The following is a 7,440-nucleotide window of genomic DNA, read 5'->3' as shown; positions in this document are numbered from 1 at the left end:
AAAAAAAAAAAAAAAAAAAAAAAAGCAAAAAATCACTTTGATTTTATTTCATGAGAATGAAAATGACTTTCATGGGAATCTGAGCTTGGTGGTACTCTACACATATGGCTGCAAATAGCCTGTACCTTGCCAAATGTCACAGAAGCTTTTCAGTACTTGTATTTCTTGACTTCTCTGGCAGCTGCTATTGTTGACAATTTCTTCCCTGATATTCTCTCTTCTTTTGACTTCTTCCTCTGGTCTCTCTGACCATCTTGGTATACCATAGGAGGCCCTGATGCTGGTGAAGAGGCAGTAAGAAAAGAAAACACAGGAACATGTGCCTATGGCACAGCAAGGAATAAAGTGGCCTTCAGTGCCTTAACTTACACTCTTGAGGGCTCTCCCCACCTGACAAACAGTGAATTGAAGATCAGACTTGAGAAAGGCTGCACTGACCCTTGAACTTTGGTTACGACTCCATGAGGAGGCAGAAGAACCTCCAGACTGTACTCATTCGCTTTTATTATTCTCATTTCCTGTGCCTGTTGTGCCGATTACTTGCAGGTTTCATAGCAAGCTGAAATGAAAGCAACCTCGAACTTGTCCAACTGGTCATTCTTGCCAGGCTTTCAACCCAGATTAGCCCATTCTGGGCTGTTCAGGCACACTACACCTCTTCGGTCTTCTCAGTGGACTCCTTGTGCCCCGGCATCCTCTACTCAGCTCTTAGTACATCTCCCACAAGCCCTTCAAACTGCACACATGCAAAATTGAATTTTTTATCTTCTTCCACAGTCTGATCCTTCTCTCATATTCTCCTTTTTGCTCAACTGTATGTCCATTAATGTAGCTAAACAAGCTAGAAAGCCAAAACCCTGAGTTTCTTCAAATACATATCTGAAGATACTTTAAGGATATGGAAAAATCATGCTGGCTCTTTTGAAAGACCAATTTTATTACTGACTTGAAGGTGTGGTATGTGTTTACAGTTCTCATAGGACTGTTGAATATGTCTTAAGTCAGCTTTTCCTTCTCCATCCACACCATGACCTTGGTTCTTACTTACATTGCCATTTTCCTGAACCACTACAACAATCTCTCATCCAGTCTCTCTCATTCATTCTTATAAAGGCTGCCAAAGTAATCTTTCCTGTTTCAAGTATTTGTAAATACTTTTTTCTTTTTTACAGAAGTCATACATGTTTATTGTAGACATTTCAGAAAAATCCTTAATAGTACAAAAAGACAATTACTAGTAGCATTGTATTATATATACTTCTAGCCATTTTCTATGAATAGGCATACATCTTTATATACAAAAGGTTATACTATGCATACTCTTAAATGCTCTACTTTTTTTTTTTTATTTTTTGAGACAGGGTCTTTCTCTGCCACCCAGGCTAGAGTGCAGAGACATAATAATGGCTCACTGCAGCCTTGACCTCCCAGTCTCAAGCCATCCTCTGACCTCAGCCTCCTGAGGAGCTAAGACTACAGGTGCACAGTACCATGCCCAGCTACTTTTTGTATTTTTTGTAGGGACAAAAAATTTTGTCTCATTGCCCAGGCTGGCCTCAAACTTCTAATCTGCCTAAAGTTCTGGGATTACAGGCATGAGCCACCACATACAGCTTGCCCTACTTTTAAAATTACAATTAAAATTAGTCTCGGGAACAATTTTCTGTATCAGTAAGTCTCATTATCATCTTTATAATGAAAACAGCCTAGCACAGTGGCTTACACCTGTAATCCCAGCACTTTGGGAGGCCAAGACGGGCAGATCACCTGAGGTCAGGAGTTGGAGACCAGCCTGGCCAACATGGTGAAAGCCAATCTCTACTAAAAATATGAAAATCGGTTGGGCACGGTGACTCACGCCTCGTAATCCCAGAACTTTGGGAGGCCGAGGCGGGCAGATCACCTGAGGTCAGGAGTTCAAGAACAGCCTGGTCAACATGGTGAAAACCCATCTCTACTAAAAATACAAAAATTAGCCAGGCGTTGTGGCGGGTGCCTGTAATTCCAGATACTCAGGAGGCTGAGGCAGGGGAATCGCTTGAACCCGGGAGGCAGAGGTTGCAATGAGCTGAGATTGTGCCACCGGACTCTAGCCTGGGCAACAGAGTGAGACTCCTTCTCAAAAAAAAATAAAATAAAATAAACAAAATAAAAACAATACAAAAACTAGTCAGGCGTGATGGCAGGCGCCTGTACTCCCCAGTTACTCAGGAGGCTGAGGCAGGAGAATCGCTTGAACCCAGGAGGCGGAGGTTGCAGTGAGCCGAGATCACACCACTGCACTCCAGCCTAGGTAACAGAGTGAGACTCTCTCCCAAAAACAAAGAAGAAAGAAAAGAAAGAAAAAGAAAGAAAGAAAGAGAAAGAAAGAAAGAAAGAAAGAAAGAAAGAAAGAAAGAAAGAAAGAAAGAAAGAAAGAAAGAAAGAAAGAAAGAAAGAAAGAAAGAAAGAAAAAGAAAAGAGAGAGAAAGAGAAAGAAGGAAGGAAGGAAGGACGGGAGGGAGGGAACGAAAGAAAGAGAGTGAGAGAGAGAGAGAGAAAGAAGGAAGGAAGGAAGGAAGGAAGGAAGGAAGGAAGGAAAGAAAGAAAGAAAGAAAGAAAGAAAGAAAGCAAGCAAGCAAGCAAGCAAGGGATTTTATCCAATGGAAATAGCATCATTTGTTTAACCAATCCCCTACTACCTTTCTATATTTCCTAATATTAAAAAAAAAAATTGGCCAGGTGTGGTGGTTCATGCCTGTAATCCCAGCACTTTGGGAGGCCTAGACAGGCGGATCATGAGGTCAGGAGATCGAGACTATCCTGGCCAAAATGGTGAAAAACCCTGTCTCTACTAAATATACAAAAATTAGCCAGGTGTGGTGGCACGTGCCTGTAGTCCCAGCTACTCAGGAGGCTGAGGCAGGAGAATCGCTTGAACCTGGGAGGCAGAGGTTGCAGTGAGCTGAGATCGCACCACTGCACTCCAGCCTGGTGACAGAGCGAGACTCCATCTCAAAAAAAAAAAAAAAAAAAAAAAAATTGTATATACATCTTTGTGCATATTCATAATTTTTTATTTAGGACTGAAATTGCCAAGCCAATGAGGATACATATTTGACTCTAAACCTGTTGCCAAATACTCTCCCAGAAAGGTCTTATCCAATACTTCTACCAGTAGAATGATCTTTTAATGTACAAGTCAGATTGTGACTCAAAGACTTGGAGAACAGTTGCAGGTTCAAGAACAGAAAAGCAGGCCAGGCATGATGGCTCATGCATGTAATCCCAGCAATTCAGGAGGCCCAGGCAGGAAGATTGCTTGAGGCCAGGAGTTTGAGACAAGCCTGGACAAAATAGGGAGACACCTGACCCTGCAAAAGTAAAAATAAAAATAAATAGCCGGGGGCAGTACTCCCAGCTACTCTGGAGGCTGAGGTGACGGGATTGCTTGAGCCCACCAGGAAGTCAAGGCTACAGTGAGTCATAAACGTGCCACTGCACTCCAGCCTGGGTGACAGAGCAAGACCCCATCTCAAAAAAAAAAAAAAAAAAAAGAGGCCAGGTGCGGTGGCTCATGCTTGTAATCCTAGCACTTTGGGAGGCTGAGGAAGGTGGATCACTTGAGGCCAGAAGTTTAAAACCAGCCTGGCCAACATGGTGAAACCCCGTCTCTACTAAAAATACAAAAAAATTAGCCGGGTGTGGTGGCAGGCACCTGTAATCCCAGCTACTTGGGAGGCTGAGGCAGGAGAATCCTGAACACAGGAAATGGAGGTTGCAGTAAGCCAAGACTGTGCCACTGCACTCCAGCCTGGGTGACAGAGCAAGACTCCATCTCAAAAAAAAAAAAAAAAAAAAAAAAAAAAAAGGGAAAAAAAAAAAAAAAAAAAAAGAGAGCGAGAACAGAAGACCAGAGAAGGCCCCAAAACAAGACTGTCATAGCCATCTAGGCCATAGTGCCTCCAAGCACAGTACGGCCCATTAGTCTTCTGGATGAACCAAGAAGAGATTTTAAAATCCAAGTTCTTTAATTCTTACAGCAAATGCCAGCCCAAGGACTTTCGTTTTTACATATGACTAAGTCCTTAATAGCTTCCTTTGTTCATTATTAATGGTAATTAAAATTTTATATTCACAAAAAAAGCGCAGTAGTGCCAATTATTGAAAACTTTGCTCTTCACAGAAAGTTTGGCAATGAGGCAAATTTCTTGGTGCACATATGAAAACACAGGTTGCTGGAATTCCCATGATATTCAAGGATTTTTTTTTTTAAGTATGTTAAAGTGTAATGTTTTCTATTTTAAATTTTTTAAATTTTATATTTTTTAGAGATTGGGTCTTGCTCTGTCACCCAGGCTGGAGTGCAGTGGTGAAATCATAGCTCACTGTACCCTTGAACTACTGGGCTCAAGTGATCCTCCATCTCAGCCTCCCAAGTAGCTTGGACTATAGGCACTTGCCAGCATGCCAGGCTTGTTTTTCTATTTTTAATCATTTTGTTCATTAAACATGCTATGATGTTGCCATTTTGGGTTGTTATTTTGTTCCTCTTTCATTTTTTATTTCACCAAATTATTCCCCCACCAGAAGTGAATTTCAGGGAGGTATATCTTGGGGGTCTTTTGACCCAATTAAGTGAGCATGTTCAAGAACTGATGGTCTAGATGCCTCCAAATCTCCCCACCCTGAGCCTAGTAAATCCTAGATTTACTACATTGGCTAACTCATAAGGAAAGCTGGTAAGTTACTGACTATAAGATGATCAGATGCTTGAAGGGAGGAATAAGAATAGAGCAACTAAAAGCAATTTTTTTCTTTTCTTTTCTTTTTTTTTTTTTTTGAGACGAACTCTCACTCTTCTACCCTAGACTGGAGTACAGTGGTGCAATCTTGGCTCACTGCAACCTCCGCCTCCTGGGTTCAAGCGATTCTCCTGCCTCAGCCTCCCAAGTAGCTGGGATTACAGGCGCCTGCCACCACACCCAGCTAATTTTTTTGTATTTTTAGTAGAGACAGGGTTTCACCATGTTGGCCAGGCTAGTCTCGAACTCCTTACCTCAGGTGATCTGCCTGCCTTGGCCTCCCAAAGTGCTGGGATTATAGGCATGAGCCACTGTGCCCAGCCAACTAAAAGCATTTTGAGGAAAGATGACAAGGAGGCTCAAAGACTCACTCTCCTCTCAACTCTGTTGCTTTTCTTGTTTCTTTGTTTTCGAGACAGGGTATTGCTCTGCTGCCCAGGCAGGAGTGCAGTGGCATGATCACGGCTCACTGTAGCCTCAATTTTTCAGACTTAGGTGAGAGATTCAGCCTCCAAAGTTGCTGGGACCACAAGCATGCACCACCATGCCTGGCTGGTGAGTAGGCATACATCTATGTATAATTTTTTAAGTAATAATTTTTTTAAATTTGTAGAGACAGGGCCAACTCTCAGTTTTTGAAACACTAGTCTTACATTACAGAAGAATATATGCAGGACTCTGCTAAATATCAGTAGGGCTACGAGGTCTGAGCTACCAATGAGCCTAATCTAAGCATAAACAAGGCTGGTGAGAACTACAAAAACACTATTCTGTGCTCAGCCCAAGCTACTCAGCCACTGACCTGCAGATTCATACTCTTGATTAGAACATGAAAGACTGGCAGAAAAGAGGAGACAGATCTTCCTATATGAGTTACTATCCAAGGAAATGAAGACATCTGTACAACTGATTCTGGTGATAGGTTCAAAGCTTCTTATTTTCCCATCTAGCCCTAGGAAGTCATGCTTTTACAATGTATGGGATTTACCTTGACAAACAAAGCTTATAAAAGGATGTGGAAATCTGATTTCCACCAGCCCAGCTTGCATTTCAGCAGGGATTCTGTAATGTTACCAGCCTGAGAAAGAACTGACCTACTGAGTAGTACATTTCCATTCCCTTATGGAGGAAGAGAAGAGAAAATTGGCTAAATCAGTACTACTTGATTTTGCTCACATTTCTACTGCCAAAAGTAGCATGGTTACTCACCAACAGGCACTAAAACACCCACACGCTCACAGACATGTACCACCACGCATTTGTTAGGCTACAACCTAATGAGCTTGCCATTTTCAATCATCTAGGCTCCTCATTATTCGGTAGCACCAAAATTGGGTTCACCGCAATAGTAGAATTTCATGTGCAGTACTAAGTCAGCTATGAATCACAAATAGTTACATTTCATCCAAGACAAAGCTCCAAAACCTTTTCTCTGCACATTGTCTGTGGTAAGTGAAATGACATCTATGAGGGTCCCTTGCACACCACAGTAAAGGTAGCAGAGGATATGCAATTACTAAGGAAGAGATAGAAGAAAGGCACAAAGAGTGAAAAAAAGAGTGGAAAGAAAAGGGAGAAAGACTAAAAGTAATCAAAACATTTAAAAAGACAAATGTGCCTCCAGAAACTGCGAACCCCCGTCAGTGTCGCATCCCCAGCCCGCCACCAAGGCTGCCTACAAATTGGTGCTGATCCAGCACACGAGAGCGTATGGAATCTGGAAAACCACTTCAGCGGCTGGTACAACACTGACCTGAGCCCAGTGGGCCATGAGGAGGTGAAGTGCAACAGGCAGGCGCTGTGAGAAGCTGGCTGAGTTTGACATCTGCTTCATCTCAGTGCAGAAGAGAGTGATCCAGACCCTCTGGACAGTGCTAGATGTCATTGATCAGACGTGGCTGCCAGTAGTGAGAATTGGTGCCTCAATGAGCAGCACTATGGGTGTCTGACCGATCTCAATGAAGCAGAAACTGCTGCAAAGTATGGTGATGCCCAGATGAAGATCTGGAGGCACTCCTATGATGTCCCACCACCTCTGATGGAGCCCAACCATCCTTTCTACAACATCAGTAAGAATCACAGGTTTGCAGACCTCACTGAAGATCTGCTACCCTCCTGTGAAAGTCTGAAGGACACTATTGCCAGGGCTCTGCGCTTTTGGAATGAAGAAATAGTTCCCCAAATCAAGAAGGGGAAACAGGTACCAATTGCAGCCCATGCCAACAGCCCCCAGGGCATTGTCAAGCATCTGGAGGGCCTCTCTGAAGAGGCTATCATGGAGCTGAACCTGCCCACTGGTATTTCCATTATCTATGAATTGGACAAGAACTTGAAGCCCATCAAGCGCCTGCAGTTCCTGGGTAATGAAGAGACCATGCATAAAGCCATGGAAGCTGTGGCTGACCAGGGCAAGGCCAAGAAGTAAAGGCCAGCGGGCAGGCTACTGTCCCCAGGGGCACCCTGCCTGCCCATCGCATCGCTCTGCCCCTCCCTCCTGCACATGTCACACTGACCACATCTGTAGGCATCTTGAGCTGTAATTGCAGATGGGGACCAGTGGCTTCCATTTTCATTTTAGCCATTTTGTCTCCTGCACCCACTCCCTTCATACAATCTAGTCAGAACAGCACTTCTAGGGCATGGGGTCTCAGCCCAA

General features: G+C 43.4%; 1 pseudogene; it reads left to right on the top strand.

Annotated features, from left to right (window-relative positions):
- Positions 1-7,209, top strand: part of LOC108530937 (phosphoglycerate mutase 1-like) — a 9,549-nt pseudogene extending 2,340 nt beyond the window's left edge.
- Positions 7,210-7,440: the final 231 nt, after the last annotated feature.

This window comes from Rhinopithecus bieti, unplaced genomic scaffold (genome assembly GCF_001698545.2).
Source record: "Rhinopithecus bieti isolate Rb0 unplaced genomic scaffold, ASM169854v2 scaffold_7049, whole genome shotgun sequence".
Lineage (NCBI taxonomy): Eukaryota > Metazoa > Chordata > Mammalia > Primates > Cercopithecidae > Rhinopithecus > Rhinopithecus bieti.
The sequence above is the reverse complement of the archived record's forward strand: the minus strand, read 5'-3'. Positions and strand labels throughout refer to the sequence as shown.